The sequence below is a fragment of the Phyllostomus discolor genome, chromosome 3 (genome assembly GCF_004126475.2).
Source record: "Phyllostomus discolor isolate MPI-MPIP mPhyDis1 chromosome 3, mPhyDis1.pri.v3, whole genome shotgun sequence".
Lineage (NCBI taxonomy): Eukaryota > Metazoa > Chordata > Mammalia > Chiroptera > Phyllostomidae > Phyllostomus > Phyllostomus discolor.
The window spans coordinates 75,956,663-75,978,175 of NC_040905.2; the positions used below are offsets into that span (position 1 = coordinate 75,956,663).

The 21,513-nt window shown below is 42.0% G+C and overlaps 1 protein-coding gene across 1 annotated transcript in view; it reads right to left on the reverse strand.

Annotated features, from left to right (window-relative positions):
• Positions 1-21,513, reverse strand: part of MCC (MCC regulator of WNT signaling pathway) — a 392,112-nt gene that overhangs the window by 172,429 nt on the left and 198,170 nt on the right.

Below are 21,513 nucleotides of genomic sequence, written 5' to 3' on the forward strand. Positions count from 1 at the left end.
CCCAATGCTAAAAGATGAGAAAAAGCCAACCCCCTTTCTCTGCCAAGCAGCATTTCCTTCTTGCTAATCTCAAATCCCTCCTGTCTGAACATGGACATTTGTTGCTGACCACAACCGTCAGGCGGAGCTCCATCCCCCGACCCCACTCCAGGAAAGATCACAGAAAAGGCTTCATGCCATTCTTGGAGGGCAGTCAACTGCCACATGTAGCCTGATCTTGTAAACCAAAAAAACCCTCCCCCACTGCAGACGGCTTTGCTATAATGTTAGCATCCTCAGTTGTTACACACACCACCCCCCGCCAAAAAGTAAGCCTCTAAATATAACCACCTGTATTTTACAATGCCAATATTCAAACAAAACTCTTCACCATTTCTGGCAACATTTATTACTACCTGCAACATCATCCTCACAACTCCCAGCCCCTTACACCAAAGAAATGAGAAACTGCTCCTTCGACTATTCACACACTGCATGCCAAGACACTGTGCCAGGCACAGGACACAGAGCTGGACGAAATCTCACTCCAGTCTGCCAGGAGTGTAGAGGGAGACATTTTTGTGGCTCGGACAGTTTCTAAGGTGTCAGCCCCCTCTAACCATTGCTGAGGGGGGAAAAAGCAAAACCCAGCCCCCTGTGACAAGGCCTTCATCTCCCGTCCTTCCTCCTGGGGCCTCCCTTTCCCACCCAGTTCTGATTTTTCCTTACCTCTGATGGACTCCAGTCATTTTCAGCTTTCATTCCTCCAAAACACAGTTCTATGTGGGAGTTCCTTCTTCCCTTTCAAGTAAACTTGTTTTTCTCACATTTTAAAGTTCTACTCTGCAAGGCTTGCATTCCAGTGAAAATGTCCCTTGACCTGTACTTAGAATAACCTAGCCAAGACGGTTTTCAAGATTGTGATAACTGAAAACGCTGTCATCGTGGGCTGTGTCACTGCTGTTCCAATGTTGCCACTTTTTCCTAGGGTCTCTGTATCATACTGACAAACCCACAGCTCCCTAACCCTCCACTGAAGAAGTATACTCATGGCGTAGGAACAAACACGAAAATAATCAGCATCCTCTGGAACTAAGTTTAGAAGGCTAGTTAGGTGTACCACGAGGTATCAAAACACTAAACAGCATGTGAACACTGCCCTGAAATTATAGTGCCAAGGAGGCTTGGAAGAGAGAGAGAACACAGTCTGATTTGTAGAAGCCATGTGAAATGTAAAGATACAGTCTCACAATATTCACATCCTTCAGTAAATGCCTACAATGACCATGGCCCTTCAGGCAGTTCATAGCAAGCAGTGTCCTAATTAAAAAATGTGTAGTCATTCAAGGAGAACAAAAACATAACCTGAAGTATGCGAGGACCCTGAAGGAAAGACAGGCTAGCTACACTAACCAGCTGCCCATGGTCTTAACAGCCTCCTGTCCAAGCATGTCCTTCCAATTAGGGAAGAGGCCAGCAAAGGTCCTTTCAATACACAGAGACAGGATGGGAGCAATGACCGTGCTCACAGGTTCTGAAGAGGCCTGACTAAAAAGTAAGGCCAGTTTCTCATTCCCCACACGTGCTCTCTTTCATGCACACTCAGAGTGGATCAGCGACTTCCCTTTGTCACCCTGTCACTCACAGTTCTGTGACTCACTCACCAAAAGCTTCTCTATCAGGAAGAGGACACACCAGTTAATCTGTAGGTCCTTTTGAGTGCTAAAGCATTTCCCAGCAGGGTGCATCATTTATTTTCTTCCCTTCACTTCCTAAATCCTTCTTATTCTCCAGGCACGAAACACAACACAAGGGACCCAGGCAGCCAGGTCAGAACTTGGCAGACTGGTGTTTTTGTTTTGTTTTTTTGGCAGTGGTAATGTTTCTCATGTGTCCATTCTCCAGCCCTGACAGCACTGGCCCACCATTGTCCTCACCCTGGGTCTTCATAGTCCAGACTTTAAATATAAGGCCTCACACAACGATGTGAACGCACAAAAGCCTAAAGCCGCACACCAAGCAGCTCCTACTCCAGCCCTGAGAAGTGCCCTGGGCTTCGGCCAAGGCCTGACACGCCCCCTACTCATTCCCCTGGGCCTGCTTTCAAAACCCACAGAAGGGCATCAGAGCTGAGGACGGGAGACACCACTGTTGGCTCAATCCTCTCTGCTCAGAGGCCCCTTCCTGCTGCCACAGGCACAGAACTCTGATAATTTCCATAAACTGATGGCCTTGCCTCTTCATGCTGCAGTTCTATACTGGGTGTTGTGGATGTACCAGTGAATCTGTGAGTAGGTCACAGTCAAACTTGAGAACCAAGTAAGCAAACACTTAGAATACAACATGATTTGTGGTAGAACAAAGGTGGGCATGAGATTCTGTAGCAAGCTAGGCTTGTTCCTCGACTCCTCTGGCTTCTTTGTCCCTCATAGCACCAGGGTTACCCATTTCTGCGTCTAAATTCTGCTGACTTTCTACTCTTCAGCTCCGGCACTCACTCCGTTCAAGCCATTAGCTCTCTCATGGATCACTTCAGTCTGCTGACTATTCTTACTGCTTCTAAGCTCACCTCCCTCCAGCCATGTCTCCCCACAAGGCAGCTGGGAACATCTTTGAAAGTTCTAATCCTATACAGTACCATGACCTTCACTTAAACAACAACAAAAAAAATCAGCCAGTGGTTCCTCATTACTGTCAGGATAAAGTCAATGCTGCAATGCCATTTGTAACCCTTTCTGTCTCCCCATGTCCCACCTGCACCTGGTTCAGCCAAACTGAAAAACTCGGAGTACTGCAGATCACCATGCTCAGCTCTGCCCCGGGGACTGCACACATGTCCTTTCCCCTACCGGGAACACGATTCCACTTCCCCCACCCTCCCTTCACCTTGTATTTCACTAACCGCTCCCAGACCTTTAAATTTGGGTTTAGCTCTTTCCTTTGAAAGTGTTTGCTTAGAATCCTAGACAGGACTAGATGCCCCTCTTTGAGCTCTTGCTACAAAACTTACTGCCCTGTATCATAATCACTTGTAGAAGCCCTCTTTCCTGGGTCAGACATCCAACAACTTGGAGGGACTAGAAGGGAACCTTCCATAGAGTATTACGTTGATATCTGTTGCAAATAAGGAATCACAGGGCAGGAACTCTGACTTGATTACCTTTACATCTATGTCCCTCACACAGTGCCTGATAGAAGCAGGTGATTAGCTTCTGAATGGAAAGTCTAACTCCTTTTGGAGGCAATAGTGGAAGGCTTCAGACAGGAAGACTTCCTTCCCAAAGGAAGGCCCACTTGTGACCATGGTGTCAGTGGGTGTCACTCTGGAAAGGACCTCAAATTAATACAAATGCAAAGCCCACCCACCCATTAGCCTCGTCCCTCCACATCAATCACAGCCGCCAGAGACAGGTCCTGTCGTCCACAAAGGAGGACAGAGGACTTCATTATGGCAGCACGGGAAGATCGCTGAGCTGAATTATTATGGTTAGTTTTCATTTGTACAACTGAGCTGCGGGAAGCTGCTGTCACTGTAACTCAAACGACAACAGCCCCGGTTTGTTATCCTGTCTCTGACGTTCAGAGGTGAGAGCAGGGTGAAATGAAGCACTGATCCTCTTACATTTAATGGGACGTTATTAAAATCATCTCATAGCAACAAATAAAAGGGTACCTTGACATTTTAGCCTTACCAAGACTATGGACACATTCAAAAAGCATTCTGTCTGTGCCCTGTGGATGATATATGTTCTCAGACTTTTAGTGAGAGGTCAAAATTGTCTTCCGTGTCAACTACTTCAATATTTTCAGACTCTCAGCACCAACACCTCCCACAAAACAACACAAAATGAAACAAAACAACGTTGTGCCTGTTGGACTCCATTTAAAAGCAAACATAAGCTTTCAAACAACATCATGTTTTTATTTTCCTTTAGAATAAAACATCAAGTAATTATACATAATCCATTTAAAATTTGAATCAAAGTCCTATCACATTCAGCTCGCACTTCACTGAGATTGCCTGTTATACCTCCAGGACAAACAGAAACCATTGATTAGTCATTTGACAAACACTCACTAAATGCTCAAAATATGCCAGGGAAGGGCTGAATGACCACACTAATCTCTCCAAGTAGCCACTAACTAAACTGCCTTGGTGTTCAGTCAGAACTGCACACCAGTCAAACTTGCAGTCACATCTTGTTTGATGCACTCCTCTTCTTCCCCCGTTCCAAGGGTCAGGGAGCAGGCCTCTGAGCCCCACCTGGCCAGCTGCCTGTTTATGCAAATGAACTTTTATTGGAACCAGCCATGCCTGCTCATTTACACGGTGACTGCGGTTGCTTTTACTGTTATGCTGACAGAGTTCAGTAGTTATGACAGAGACCGTATGGCCTGTAACATCTATAATATTTTCAATCTGACCCTTCATAGAAAAAGTTGGCCAAGCCCTGCCCAAGCTATTGTACTGTTTTCCTGTGGGTGTCCTTCCTGCTGCCATGACTGTGCCTTCTCAGGCTTTGGTCGCTCTGTTGCCCACAGAGGGGGTAAGCTGGGGTTCCCCAAGATTCTGTCAGTCTTCTCACCGGACACGCTCTCCCTCCCTCCATGCTGGTTCCCATGGCACTGGAACACCCTTCCGTCACAAACCTATCATGCATTACCTCTAAGCTCATTTGTCTTCCCCAACAGACTAGGTTCTTTTTACATTTGTTACAGCTGTAACTTAGCACAACTCCAGGCACACAGCAGCCACTCAAAAATACCAACTAGGTGGATGAGTATTTATCTAAAAAATAAATATATGTAAAGTCTCTGAAAAAAGTTCAGCCATGGTTGGTTCTACGGTGAAAAAACAAAACAGAGCAATCATTTGATTCGTGAAGTTTCTATTCTTTTGTGTTATCAGTTTGACCTGTCCACAGACAGAACAGGTGATGAAGCAGAAACCCTGAATTAGGGATGTCGCATCCCTAGACAAGGGCTGAAAGTCTGGCCTTGCTGCCTACTGGCTGCTCGGTCTTAGTTAGGAGGGCCTTTCTTGGAGCCTCGGTTGCCTCAACTGTAAAATGGAGATAATGGGATGAGAGGTGGTTGTGAAACTACAAATATGTGTAAAATGCCCACCACCTTCTCAAGCAATTTAGGTGCTCCATATAGAAAAGTTATTTTTATGGACAAGTTCTTCTGCTTTAAGGTTCCAAGTACATTGGCAATGAACCGGGCTGCAATTGTCACCATCTGTGTTACAGCATCACTCTTTACTTTTTCATAGCAGGAACCCAGGTTCAGGTAGTTGTTGAACATTTTACATTATATAAATAAGCAGCTGGGTCTCAGATGAGTAATTATCCTTGATAATAAAATGTCAAACTCTAAGAGAGGTTTTTCCCTATCCCCCATAAAACCTCACCAGTTAAACATTAGTGCTGCTACTAAATGGAAGCATCAAACTGTTCTCTAAATTGGCTTTTCCTGATTGACTTTACTATGACTTGCTTTTTCTTTTTTTAAGCTATAAGGCATTCCTTAGAATTCAGAAATTTTTAAGAGTAGATAACTTAGAATCAAAAGGATAATATTGAGTAAATGAATTTGTAAGGTCTTATTGTAAAGATACTTTTTTCTAAGTTAATGAAAATATATGAAACTTCATCTTTCTTTAATAGTAAAGGCCTTGGATGGGGGCTGAAACAGAGGTACCCCTGTTTTGCTGATGCCAAAACATAGAGAGAGAGTAACACCAATAAATATAGCAAACAGAAAACACACAGATATTCCATCAGTACATTAAAACATTTGGAGGAGCTGGGAGTTAAGGGCAGAGAGTGGAGTTTTAAACCAATTAGGGGGAAAGCTCTGCCTTCCACCTCTACCCCTAAATTGATACTCCCATTGCATCACGTGACTATGATGGATGGCCAGAGCTCTGTCATTTATCTTTTGGAGTGAAACCAGAGAATTCAGGCAGGGCCCACTGGGCATTACCCATGAAGAGCGATCCTCTCTTCCCCCAGGAGAGGAGGGAAACATCGAGAGGTCAGAAGGACATGTGCACCATGTGCGCACATCACGCCCAACAGCCTCCTCCTCCAACTCAACACGTTCCCGGGACTGGGGAGTGTGCAGTGGGTATGCAAAATGGAAATCCCTCAGTATTTTCTGCAGCTTGATCTGCACCACGCTGGCCAGACTACAAACAATTCCACTTAGCTGGAGCTACAACTCCTGACTGAACCTCTGGTTCCTAAGAAGCAGCCAGGAGGAGGGCGGGAGGGAGGTGGAAGTCCTCCACCCAGCTTCTCTAGCTCAGCAACCTGACACTGACTTGTAAATACCTCCCCGTGGTAAATAACTTTTGAATTGTATGCCAGGAAGGTGGATCCACACCCAGGCTTTATTAATTTTATTCTTTTGCACCTCTAATGTTAGCATCTTTTAAGGATTTGCTGGTATTTTGCCACTAAGCTGAAAGGTTGGGGGCTGGGCAGGACAGTGTTTGGGAGCAGAGTGAATGTCAGACCAGGGTAAAGGGCAGCGTGTGGTCTGCTGAGTGCCGCGCTTCCTCCTCCTCATTACAGGCATTACCATCCACTCAACCAGCAGGGCAGATGGCAGGTCAGGAGGATCAGTTAAGTGCATTAGGGTTTTCCCCTTCTTTCCTATGAATCTCACATAGGCACCTAATGAGAAAATGCCTGAGGTAAAAATAAAGTCCGGAACACCAACGTGTGGGTGCATTTCAATTTACAGAAGTCAGAAAGTTAAAAAAAATTACCCACAAATAGTTAGGAAGCTACATTTTCACATCCTAAGTACAATTGCTTTAGAATATAAATGTCTGCTCAGGCATTTAAAAAAAATAAACCTTTGATTTATACACGTGTTTGACAATATCTTTTGTGCAAGTGAAGATATACTCAGGCCTGAAGAAACTTCCAATTTTAGATTTTTTTGCTACTTTAAAAAATTTTAAATGAATAACTATCCTTTAAAATAGAAGGGGAAATTTTGTAAGAGTGGCTTTGGAAATTAAACTGGACCTAAGATTATCCACAGAAATTCTCAACATACTATGGATAAAATGTAATTTGTGTTTCGTGTTGTTTTTGATAAGAAATCCCTGTATAACATGGAAAAGCAGTAGTAAAACAGCAGGTTTTAAATTGTCCTCAACCTCCTGAGTGTGTTTCCAGGTTTCCACAAACAATAAGATATTTGCTGTTAAACCCAGAATAAAATGTTGAAGGAGGTAACCTATTCATTGTTTTTTATTTTGTGGTTGTTTTAAATGTTGGGGGCTGAAGATTTCATTGGAACAGAGTCCTGTTGCTAACCAAGTTCAGAAACTATTGTTTGGAAGGAGCCACGCAGTCTGTGCACAGGAAGGTTTTCGAAAAGAGTCTTTGGCAATGCGCTCACTCTGAGTCCTTTCCCCGCCGGGTCCCCACCGGGTCCCCGCCAGGCCCTCAACTCCTGACACCACGACCTCCACTAGTCAGTTACTAGCATTAAGAATCAGCAGTTAAAAAACACCCCAAAACAATGATCAGCTATTATATTTATTCACAAATGGTTTTTAACATGATGTTTTCATTTTCAAAAAAGTTTACTTGAAGAAATGTGAGATAAAACAGTATCTTTTAGAATAGATAATATTTTGTATTAGTCATAACATATATTGATAATCATATTAAATTTTTTTAAAAAACTACTATAAAAAGGTCCCAGCTAGGGGACAGTACAATGAATCCCCTTACAGCTATTTACTCAACTTTTGTAATTTCATGGCTGACATTTCCCATAACAAAGACTCACTTTAAGTCTCAGCAGGCCAGACAGATACACTACATTAAAGGCTCACTTCAGGACCCTCAACCACAGTCAGGAAGGTTTATGTTTGCTTTGAGGATGGTATCCATTCCTCTTCAAGCCGCCAAAATAGCCTTCAGCAGTTCCCATTGTTTTTGTTCTTCACCTTTTCTGCTCTGTACCCGCTGTGCTCTGGAACCTGGCCAGCCAGGTACAGATAACAGCTTCGTTATATCTTCCTGATCAGTGATTCAAATAAAACAAACCACCTGATCAGAAACCCTTCTGTCCATTTCATTTCACTTGGAAACTCTAAAAACAGCAACATAGTAACCAAAGATAAAGTGACTAATGTCATTTCCAGCAGAGCAATAGAAAGGTATGTTATTAAGCAGAATCCAACTCAATAAATAATCTGTGCTCAGTGTTCAAGTCAGGTTTCCTTAAAATAAGAATGGTCCTCCTTCTCCTTCTGTATCAGGCAGGAAAACAAACTAGAGTGGTGATGTAACTTAGAGAAAGGATCTGTCACACAGAATTAATTAAGCAACAGCAAAGTGAATGAAAGTGAAACCATTTTACGTAAAGGTCAACACTATGGTATTGGTCTGGGTTCTAGAACTCTGGGTCTGGCTTATTCACCTGTAAAAAGCAAAGTTTGCCTTTATATTATTAAGGCCCCTCTGGGCACAAAGGCTCTATCAGAACTAAACACCAGCTCTATCTTAGTCTTTTCTTCCAGAAACAAATTTATTGATAACAAGAAAATAAATAGTGGGGTGGCTTAAAAGGAAAGATGGCCCTAGTCAGCACTCATGTGAATAAACAAAGCTGAAACTGTAGAATCTGTAGCGGCTCCTCACATTATTTTCTTAGTCCACTCCCCGCCCCTCATCCCCACCCAACTTTATTTTAAAAGGAAATTCACTTCAGGCCCTGGCTGGCATGGCTCAGTGGGTTGGGGCACTGTCCAGTAAACAGAAAGATCACAGGTCTGGTCCCAGTTTGGTGTATGTACAAGAGGCAGCCCATCTAGATGTTTCTCTCCCTCTCCTCTCCCTCCCTTTTCCTCTAAAGTCAAGGAGCATGTCCAAGGGTGAGGATTTTTTTTTTTTTTTAAAGAAATTCGCCCTGGCTGGCATAGCTCAGTGGATTGAGCGAGGGCTGTGAACCAAAACATTGCAGGTTTGATTCCCAGTCAGGGCACATGCCTGGGTTGCAGGCCAGGCCCCCAGTTGGGGCACATGAGAGGCAACCACACATTGATGTTTCTCTCCCTCTCTCTCTCCTTCCCCTTCCCTCTCTAAAAATAAATAAATAAAATCTTTTAAAAAATCTTAAAAAAAAAAAGGAATTTCACTTTAGGAAAAAACTAATAAACACCTACTATAAGCAATGATGCATTATAGACAAGATCAAAGAAATATAGTTCCTGTCTTTTTCTTTTTGAATTTTGAGTTATTGTATACTAGCCATATAATAAACTATGCGTAGTTACAGTACACAATTAGGAAAGTGCTGACGTACACACACCTGTGAAACCATGACCACAGTCTAGAAAGTGAGCATACCCAGAACCCTCAAACAGACCCCACCTGGCCCCACGTCCCCCGGCCCCAAGCAATCACTGATCTGTGTTCTGGCGCTGCAGGTAAGTTTGCATTTCTGTACTTTTACATTAATGGTATCATGCATGCTTGTCCTTTTTGTTGAGCTTGTTTTACTCGGCACAATTATTCTGAGATTCATCCGTGTTGCTGTGTGTATTAATAGCTCATTACTTTTATTGCTGAATAGTACTTTATCATATGGATATAACACAATCTGTTTATCTATTCACTTCTTAACGGACATCTGGGGTTTTTTCAGCTTTTGGCTGGTGCAAATAAAGCTGCAAAGAACATTCACATCCACGTGTTTGGAATGGCTGAGGGGTACACTGTATTTTGCCATGTATAATGCACATTTTTTTTGCCCGAATTTTTTAGGGAAAAATAAGGATGCACATTATACATGGGTATAATGATTGCATACCATGAGTATAATAATCCTGTGTATAATGCGCACAAAACGTGGGTGCACACTACACACAGCAAAACAGGTAGTAGGTTTATGCTTAACTTTTTAGGAAACTGATAAGCTGTTTTCTAAAGTGGTTGAATAGTTTTATATTAGCATCAGCAGTGTGTCAAAGTTCCATTGGCTCCACATTCATGCCAATCCTTGTCCTATTCAGTTTTCCCCCCAGTTTTAGCCATTCTAGAGAGGGTGTAGTGGTTCTAGGTTGGCGAACACGTGCAGATTCAGGGAGGGTGGCACGCTCAGGGAGCATGGATGCTCCAAGCTCCTTTCCCACGGGCCTTCCCTACTATCTCGTCAATTGACTATTGATTCGTATCCTTTGATATCTTTTGTAATAAACCAGTAATCTAGTGAGTAATGGGTTTTCTTGAGTTCTGTGAGACAATCTAGCAAATTAATCAAACCCAAGAAGGGGGCCATGGAAACTTCCAATTTATAGCCAGATGATCAGAAGTATAGGGAGCAACCTAGACTTGTGACTGGCATCTATAGTAGAGGACAGTCTTGTGGAACCGAACCCTCAACCTATGGAATCTGAGTCTATCTCCAGGTAGATAGTGTCAGAACTGTAGGGTACGTGGCTGGTGTCTGAAAATTGCTTGGTAGTGTAGGAAAAACCCACACACGTCATACATGGGTGCAAAATTGGACTGGGTGAAAAATGGGTGCAACATTACCTATAGGAGGCAGAGCCCTGCCGGTGTGGTACCTGAGCCAGAAACTGCAAAGGCTCTAAAGGCAATGACTGCCCCGCCCATCACCACTGCACAGTGCCCAGGACTCAGAGAGTTTTCTGCAAATGCAAGGAGAGGATTGCTTTGCCAGGCAAAGTGTGAGGAGGTCTAAATGTGTATTCCAGGCAGCCAGGACTTTACTAATGGGGCAGAGACGCAGGTTTAACAGAGGAATGCAAAAGAGGGACTCACCAGCTGCAGGGGCAGCTTCCAGCGTGATACAGGGAGTACAAGGGGAGACTTCTGGAAGGTCTCACGTGCCTAGACTTGGGCTGTAAGAGTAGAAGTCCCACACCAGTGCCTGTGAACCCACTGGCCCAGACACACGATCCATTTATGAAACATGTGAATTACTCACATTTAAAATTCTGGGGATTTAGATACAAATTTGGATTTCTGAGTTCCCTTAAGAAGATCTGGCCATGATCCCCAGACAAGAAGCATCTGTCCCCCTTGGGACTCCCCTAGTTCATCAAGCTCCCCACCCAGCCTGGGCCCTCGAGACGCATTTGCATTTGTGGAACTAGGTGCTAGATAAAACTGCTCTGGTGGCAATGCCAACCCTGTGACAGGAAGATTGGCTGCAGGGACAGGTTAGAAGACGTAGCAAGCCTATACTAGGGCAGTGGACAGAGGAAATTAGGGTTATTTGAGAATTTTTTGAAAGTAAGGATTAGATGGTAATTTAGTAGAGGGAGGTTCCTAGCCTAGAAAACAGAATGGCAACATCACCAAGAAGGGTAGATTTATTTCTATTACCTGGCCACAGATTTGATATTTCACCAAGTATTCCACTTCCAGTAGGTCTGGCTGGAAAACTGGCACTCCTTCCAAGGCCCCACTTTCTGTCATTCTCTCTAGTCTCAAGGCCAAGGACCCCGAGGCCTTCCTCATGTGAACCACACACTACTTGCAGTGCGGCTATACCAGCAACACCTCCTCAGAGCTTACATGCGCCAGGCATCATTTTAGGTCTTCTACAAACAATAACTCATGTAATACTCATAGCTTCTTGCAGTGGGTATTGTTAATATCTCTCTCTTACTGATAAGAAAATGGAGAGGTTAAGAGAAGTAGTGAAGATGAAAGCTGAACCTCAGCAGTCTGACTCTACACAGAACACACGTTCTTAACCATTTTTTACATATTCTTGAATGATCTGTAACTGAGAGACTCAAAAAACTCAGTGTAAACCACCTGTAGGCTAATCTGATAATTATCTCTACATTTACTACTGCCCCTTCTTTGATACCGTCTAACCTGGTGGTTTCCAAACCTGGCTCATCGCTTTCTCGTGGAAAATGGCTTACAAATACAGACTTCAAGTTCCCTCCCTAAAGACTGTGGTGGAGGACCTGGGACCTCCCACTTTGCACCACACCACTGGCTGTGCACCTCAGTGCCCACAGCAGGAGTGCTGGGTCTCTCGTGGTGGCCTAGTCTTTTTGCAAGGATACTGGATGGCCGCACCAGAGTGACAACATCCCAGCTTCTACCTAGAGGTCCTGCAAGTGGATTGAGTGCCCCAAGAATACCAAAAGACATATTCAATGCTTTTCTCATTTGAATATCCTTTAAGGACCTCGTCATCAATCCCCTCCCTCCTTCAGGCTTCTCTTCTCCAAGTTGCTTTTGCTTTATGAGTAGGGCCCTACATTAAGTTATCATACATGTTTACTCTCTAACTTTGATTGTTCTTCAATTAATTTTCATCACTTCCAACATTTAGGCTTTAAGCTTCATTGCCATCAGTCTAACAACTTGGAAATATTTATAGCAAGTCTTTTTATAGGTAAGTCAGTTCCCTTCTACCTCCATTACCTTTTCAAGTTCAAAAAAATTTTATGAGCTATTCTTTAAGTTGGGCACACCTGTACAACATTTCCTCTTTGCCTCTTAATTTCTTTCTCTCCTTTCCATCCTCTTTCAAAAAGCCTCCCTTTATATAATGAATGCTGCAAACTATTTTTCCTTATGTCTGAATTGGAGGAGCCCCAAGCTGAAAATGCCTGTCTTTCTCGGAGGAAATATCCTTATCTGTAAAACCTTTCCAATAGTGACATAACCTTAAATTTTTTGCCATCACTGTAGAAAGAAGAGAAGCCTTTTAAGGCACCCAGACTCAGTAAACAGTATGTTTTCTTCTGTGTAAATTCCAAAGTACCACCACTAATCCAAAGAGCAGCTCCTCAAATGGGAATAAACAGAGGAAAAATCTCAGCTGAGGTCTGAAAGGTCACGTAAAGGACCTTTGCGAAGTACAAACAGTAGGCATGGCTGCTACCATCTTCAAATCACCTACGGATGCAGCGAGGTCAGTCAAAGTTCACAGTCCCTCTCACAGAAGCAAACTCAACCAGGGAATAGTGAGTGGCTCCTTGGGAAATACTTTTGTCAGAGATCAGTGACAGAGGATTCACAGGCCGAGGGCTGACCAAAAGTTAGCAGAATGTATGAGACGCAGAAGTGGTGGCCCTGCTCGCAATTTATACTCAGTATGCAGAAATAAAAGGAAGAGACTGAAGAATGAGGCCCCAGATACAGGGCCAAACAACTGGCATAGCTTCACTGTACTTCACGGATTTACTAAATAAAGTCTTTCCTGACTTTATTGCCCAATTTGGTGGTAACCTGAGAGGGGTAAGCCAGATTGGTACATGGAGTCAAAGACGCCAACATCACAAAGCTAGTTATATCTGAGTTTTGGCTTGAACCGAAATACAATGTGAATCTTATGTTTTCCCCTATATCCCACTGAACTAATGTGACCAATGATTTCCCCTATATCCCACTGAACTAATGTGGCCGATGAATTGCCTTCTAAAACTCTTGCCACGGAGGTGTTCTGCCTGCCACCAATCTAAAGATCTCAGTTCCAAACTCACCCTAGGCAGCCAGCACTTAGATCTTGCACCATCAGAAATGCTCTAAAAGCTCAACAGCAAGATTTCCTTCTTCTTCCAAGCTCTTGCCCATCGCTCCACTTGTCTCACCTTAACACCTATTGAACTTCCTTTGGGCCTCAAGAGTTACCTCCAGATGTCTACTGAACATCGGTGCAATTTGGCTAAATTCTTCCAGTCCCTTCCTCTGCATACTCACTCTTATCCACCCTCACTTCTGAGGAGCACTTCATAACTATGAGCCCCACTGACCCCTTTACCAACATGGTGCTCTAATATAATTACAACAGGAAGGCAGGAATCACAACACAGAAGCCTGTACCAGGCACCTCCTCTGTTCCTGATTCACTGAGGTGTGCTGGGCAGTCACAGACACATGCCCACTGGCTGGAGTGCCAGGGAACACTGAGCATCACAGAATGTCTGAGCTAGAAAGGATGTTAAATGATGACATCTGATGCCATTAACTTTGCAGATAAAGAAACGAAGGCTAAAGAGAGAGGCAGGCAGCAGAGTCTGTGCTAACACAAAGAACCTTCCTGGAAAAAAAGAAAAGCTTTATTGCAATACCTAAGAAGGGCCAGGACAGGACCAAAAGCAAAGACTAGTGTGATTGGAGAGGCAAGAGCCTTGATGGAGAAAAACAAGATGTGCCCAAGTTTCAGTTTGCAGGCAGCAGGAAGCACACGAACATTTCTGCACAGGGATGCTCCATGATGGAAAATTTGGGAGAGGACTGTTCTGGCACCCATACAGAGGAGAAAATCGGGCTTTCGAATAATAGCTTTCATTTTCCAATTATGTGTTAACTAATGATTTAATGTGAGGGTCTAGAGTTATTAAACTACATTTTAGAAGAAAATAAGTTCAATTTAAATAATTTCCATATGCTTTTTACAAGCTTGAAATTAAGGTAATTGAACACTTTCTCAAACCAATAATGAACACTACTCCCTAAAAAGTTAAAAGTGTTTATCCCTGGGATGTGAAATTATGGGTAATTTTAATATTTTAAATTCTAACTTTACAATGCTTTTCTTTGCTATAAATACTATTTGTCATCAGGGAGAAACCTTATAAAATAGACTTGGCCTCACACAGACCCATGTTTCAAGTCTATCAACCAGCTAAGTGACTTCAACTGGGTGACTTTATCTTAATAATGGTTTTTGCATCTAAAAATAGGGATAATTGCACTTGTGTGTATTGTTGTGAAAAGTAAGAAAGTCTATTGTTATTTACAAAGCAATGCAGTTATGTCACATATATTTAACAGTGGCAGCAATACAAACAGTCTGTTCATTTACTTTTCACCCAAAGTGGTAGGACAACCTATTTCTAAGGGGACTAATTAAGGAATTTTGTTTAGCATTACTGCATTATAAAAATTAGAATGATTAACAGAAATTGCCTATAATGCCCTAATGCACATTCAACCTCTAACAACTGTCTCTATTATCTTATCTCTAGGGTAAGCACTATTTACAGTGGTTGAATATCCCAATACCATCTTCAAGGAATACATGTGACCCTATTCCAATGCACCAGAAAATATAAGCATGCTCAACTTTGCCAAATAATCTGGTGGTAGGTGCTGTTTCAGGAAAGATACTGAAACATCAGAGAAAACACATGAAACCTCACCAAAAGGTACCATACATATATTGTGTAGTATCTAACCATAGCTTAGAAAACTCAAGACATCTGTTTTCCAAATGTTTCATTCCTGAACTGAATCACATTTTACAGCAACTCAGGTTACGTACATAGTGCCTTTCAGCTAGGGGACATGGTTCTCAACTTGGACTTCAGCTCCTCTCCTATAGCTATGGAGGTTACATGGTTCACTCGTGCAACTGACCTTTGAGCTTTAAGTAAATATGGTTTACAGACTAACCCCACCACCCCCCAAAAAATCTTTTAACAAAGGTCAAGTTACACTGTTTTAGTAAACAATAGAACTTAAGCAAGTCTAGAGAAAACAATACTGGGCTAGTTCATACATTTTTCATGGACATACACTACTGTACGACTACAATGGTCATAAAGTAGGAGCTAGAAGTTAAACACATTCTGTTCCTGCCATAACAGTCAAGTAAGAGGCAGTCTTTTTGCCCCTTCAAGATCTATTACTTTCTATTATTCCCCACTTTTTTGCACCTGTTGTGAAAATCCTATAGTAAAGAGAATCTGTGAGGAAGATTTCTCATCAGCTATGTATCCGATTATTCACTCCTGGGCCAACGCATCCTTCTGGTCACAGGCTGGTCTAGTCTAACCAAACCGATGCAGAGGTATTGAGTACAACAAAGCTGATGCCAGGCCACTCGCCCTCAATCCACAGGCTATATATCCTTTGGCTCCGGTGATCCTGGGTTCAATTAAACCAACAGAGTAGAGAACCTGACTGCCCGAGTGCGTGTTAATCAAACAAACTCATTTTCAAACCCAAGATAGCGAGATCACCTGGGGAAAGCTTTGAAACATTCAGAACAGGTATGGAGCGTGATCCAAAGAGTCAGATTCTATAGGTCTGGAAGCTGTACTGAAAAAAAAAATCAAGACAATAAATAAATAAACAAGCAAGCAAGCAAGCAAGCAAGCAAACGTAAGCCAAAATTTCTCTTCCAGTGACCAGCTATATTTGGGGACCACTGCTGAACTGACAGGTCCAAATCCTCCAGGACTCTACCAGAATGCCCTACATAAGGCAGGAATGATTCCAGGATGAAAGGAGCCCAGTTCCAGACCTGCCTCTGCCAGAATGGTACTTACAGAGGGGTTGGCAGGGCCAGCTGAACAGGGCAGCTCACCTGGGACACTCATGGCATCTTCATTTTCCCCTGGAAGATTCCACTATACTATCGGTTCCCTTCAATGTTATACAATTACTAGGAAACTGCTTTATCTCTTCTAATACCTGACCATGCTGAACGAAAGGTGCCTCAATCATTTTCCCCATCAAAATGGGTACAGAGTTCTCCCTAGCCAAATTTGGGACAGTGTGATTATCAAAATGAATGACAGTAATGGATTATTAACACACCTGATATAAAAAAATCATAAATTTATACTGAAAAAGATTTTAAAATAAAGACGGGAGGGAATGCTTTTTTTTTTTTCAGAAGAATATCAGCTAGTAAATTGAGAAGGAATGATAGAAAAAAGAAAATGACCTTTTGTACAACCATGATAGTAATTGTTTCAGGAAAGAATCACTATTAGCTACCATTCCTTCGGGTGAAAGCTTGTTGGGGAACAGGATGACCGAAGAGTCTCAAAGTAACACTGCAGAGACCATTTACTACGACAGGCGGGCAGACCTCCTCGGAAGGGGTAAATTTGGTGGATGCCATCTTAGCCTAACTGGCATCACTAGTAATGAAACAAGATGACACCATGTGCCTAATGATGATATTCTGAGAGGCACGTAACCTGTGTTATACTCCTGTCGCAAACATTCTCTCATTATTAGACTTGGATTGCACGACCTGATGAATCCAAATCGAAGGATACCCTGCCAATCATCTGGCCTGGTTCTTTAAAAATGTCAAGTCACGTCAGACCAATAGAGTCTAGGAAGCTACGTTTTAGATTAAAGGAGACTAAAGAGACATGACCAAAAAACTGCAATGAATGAAACCTGATTAGATTCTAGATTTTAAAAAGCAGTCATAGTGAACACTATGAAGACAACTGGGGAAATCTGAATATGGGCCATCAGGCAGTAGTACTGTAGCAATGTTAAATTTTTTGAAAATTATACCTATAGTACAGATATGTAGGAAAATGCCCTTGTTCTTAGAAGATATACTCTATAGCTTTTTAGGCATGAGTGGTTATGATGTCTATAATTAATTCAAATGGTTTAGAAAAAATTATATAAACTCAGGCATAGCAATTAAACAAAAGTGGCAAAATGTAAGAACCACTAACGGGTACATAGATGTTCACTATACTATGCCTGAAACTTTTCTGAAGGTTGGACATTTTTCAAGAAAACTGTAATATGTACAGTTAAGGCTTTTTTATGAAGAGAAAATTAAAATGAAATTTTTATCCAGGAGGATAAAGAAAATTACTGAGAGCCAACAAAACTATCAAAAGTAGTATAAAATAATATATTCTTGCAACCGCAGGGGGGAAGGATCCAAAGTCCACCCATTCCACTATCTGTTGAGAACCTACCACGTACCCAGCTCTGTGCAGCTGCCAGGAACATAGCCATGTGCAAAACAAGGTCCTGCCCTTATGCAGCTTATGCTTCAGCCAGGGACAATAAAGAAACAATCATACATGTATTTAATTTGTGTGTGTGTGTGTATCCAGATGGTGTTGGGAATGCAGTGTCGGCAGGGGTAGGAAGAAGGCTGCCATATTTACAGGATGGTCCAGAAGTCCTCCTTGATAAGGTGACATTTTCACAAGGACCTGAAAGAAGTGGGGGAGCACATGACGTGGCTACTGGGGAAAGTGCAGCCCTGGGAAAGAAGTTGTTGACATGCTGGAGGAACAACAGGGCAGCCAGTGCTCCTGGGGCTGGGGTGGGGGTGGGGGGGATTGTAGGTGGTGGTGATGGTGGATGATCATACAGGGCCTGAGGGCCCACTCTTAGGACTTTGCAGCTTTTATACTGACAGAGATGGAAAGGGCTTTGAGCACATGAACTGACTTACATTTTAAAGGTATCTCACAACTGCTGTGGTGAGAACAGTCTATAGAAAGGCCAAGGGCAGACAGAAAGAGACAAGTGACAAAAACTTGTGTAGCGGATGGTGAGTTGGCTGTGATGGTGACTACTGGTCAGATTCTAGATGGTTTTTGAAGGTTGAGACAATATGATTTGGTGACAGATTGAGTGCAGGGTATGAGAAGGAAGATTCAAGGAAAACTCCCACATTTGTGGCCTGAGCAAATGGAAGGATGGAGTGGACACTTACACACATGAGAAGACTGTGGGGATGGGCCGGAGAGATGGGCTTAGTAGTCAGCGTTCAGAAGGCTTCTATAGCCATGAAAACTGGGTAAGACACCCTCGCATGAGCAGCCAGGGAAGGAGAGAAGGGCTGGCAAAGGAGAAGAAGGGTATCCAGTGCGGTGGAAGAAGAGCCAAAGAGAGCAGCGTCCTAGAAAGAACTGAAGGCCTACTTAACATTTCTGAAACCAGGAAAAATATCATTTTTTTCCTTTAGGGAATGTACAGTTAGACATCTTGTAAAAATATTCTTAATGGTGACTCACAGTAACCAGAAATTATGCATATTAATATATTTTTCCAAGCATCTAATATTGTAAAATATTAGTGATTTCAACTAACACACAAATGGAGAAATTGGCTTTAAGACATAAAAGATGAAAAATTCTCAGGTCAGGGAAACTGATCCTTTTGAGGATTATACGCCCAACTTAAGCTTTTCGAATGCCCTCTTAGGTAGGTTTGGACATATACATCAGGCAGGTCCCAGCAGTAATCCAAAGAAGTCCTGGCAATTACTATATGAGTGTACACCACATTTCTACTCCACCAGAATTTTCTTTCCAGCTAATGCGTAGTCAAGGATAACGCAAATTGAAGTCTTCACACCGCCTCCATAATTCTCAGTTCCCAAATGAGGAAATGTTAAATAGTGGATTCTAAAAATGGCCATAGGATAGTTCAACTATCTAATCATTTTTCCTACTAAATTAGGGCAGTGATAAGATTTTTAAAGAACTATTAATGGATTTTCAAACTTGCTTTCATCATTTAAAAATATCTTCATTAAAAATTCAATTTGAAGATTCTCTTAAGAGAGCTAACACATCAATGTCCTTGAAATATGACTCTCAGGTAGTGCAATTTTGACAACACAGTGAGAACTCACATCTCATGCATAAAGAACAGAGAGCACCACCGTATTTTCAGGAACTAATCAATCTGATATCACAAATGTTAATAAGAGAGCCCCAATCAAGTTCTCAATGCGGCATTGCCCATCTGACTTCTCCTTCCAGCACAGTGAACGGAAAGCTACAGGAACCTGACATCTCTCCCTTTAAAAGGAAGAATAATTCACATTGATTTTTCAGTTCAGCAAAGTTGTGCCTCTGATCCAGCAAGATCTAGTCCATCCAATGCAGAGAAAAACATGTTAATGTAGCCTAAATGGGAAAAGGGTTACTCTCTTTCCTTTTCTTTGGAAGCTATTCATCAGTTACTGATCTGCAGGCATAAAGAACAAATATTGGGTGCAACTAGGAGAGAACGCGTATCTCTTCAAGCAGTTGAGCCCTATCACTCCAGAGGACTGCAGATGGACCGCTGTCTCTCACTTCTTATTCACACACTCCTATATATTCTCTACGCTACGAGGAATTTTCTAATTGTAAAGAGCTATCCCCAACAATTTTCCCCAGCTACAGAAATTTCTTGGATTACAGAATTTACATACTGCAGTCAAAAATTTAAAGTCCTCATTCTGAAAAGCAAATCCTTTTGTTCAAAAACTCTTATCTAATTCCAGAATGTTTCCTCAGGGTAAAAAAAAAAAAAATTGCAAGAGCTTGGCCATCAATCACTGGTGGAAATTACAGAGATTAAATCTTTTTTTGTAATTGGAGTGTTAAGGTACCATGACATTTCCCTATTTCAGTGCTTCTCCCTGAGAGTCTCTCCCCTTCTTCATAAGAAAAGATTTTCTCAGCTTTAAAATTTCCTAATGTCACACTTCCAACTCTAATTTAATTTAGGAGTATGTATTACACTCTCACATGTCACCAGTAAATATGCCCCCGCCTAAAAACTATCTTAGGGCACAAATCCTTAAGAAGAAGAATCATAGTTTTTTTTAAGTTTTGCAAATCAGATATTCTTAACATGTTTACTTAACATGAGAAAGACCTGTTAGTTAGCCAGATCACAACTTAAACTACTCACATGCCCACCACCACAGGACACGGGTGATGTTTTCCACCCATCAGTCATGGCTGTCTGCCAGGTTTGCTTTGTTCCTGCAGCCAAACATGCAAATGAGTTTTTTCTCATTAATCCTCTCCTTTCCCCATATCATCTCTGAACTAGAATTTTCTTCTAAAAAGGGAATGCTCACAAATTTTTCTTGGCAGCTGTGAAAGTTACCAGTAATGTCTTTAAGATAATCATGACTACCAATATGTATGATAAAAATATGGAAAATATGTATTGAACTTGGATACAATAAAGAATGTCTTGGGTTTGTTGATGCTCAATGAGTTTGGGGGGCTATCATATTTATTTCAAGGTCATTTCCCACCATCAATGTTATTTTTAAACATCGAAATCATAGTCTACTCTAGTACACTTCAACTGTATTTATCTACACAAATCCCTAGTTTTCATTATATACAACTATTTATTAACTGACACTAAGTTAAGCTCTACAGAATCTATATAACTTTGAAGTTAACCCTCTGGTTTTATATTCACTGTATAGTGCAGGGGTGTCAAACTCATTTTCACTGGGGGCCACATCAGCCTCGAGGTTGCCTTCAAAGGGCTGACATTATTTTAGGACTGTACAAAATGTAACTATTCCTTAACTGTTAAGGAATAACTGACTTCTGGAGTCAGTCCACCAGAATCAGAGGCTGAGTTGCTAGCAGACAACAGCAATAGGCTGTGCGAGTCTACCTGTCCACACCTTCACCCAGCTCCACCAGCTCCTAGGTCACCCCCAAGTCTGCCTCTGCCTTCTTATTCTGGACTCGCATACCTTAAGAGCTCCAAACAGGTGACACTGGGGAATCTGTCACTATATTTGGTAGCCTTCGAATTTTCATATTAGCCTTCAAATTCAGATGCATAATTATATACACATTCAATGCATCAATACTTCAAAAAAACCCTCTAATTCTAATGAAAAGTACTTTGGAAACTGAAAGCAGAAAGAACCCATTTGAACATTAGAAAGAATACAGAATTGTAAATTAAGTATAATTTATATAACACCTGTATGAGGCAGGACTTTTATACAGATCTTCAGAAA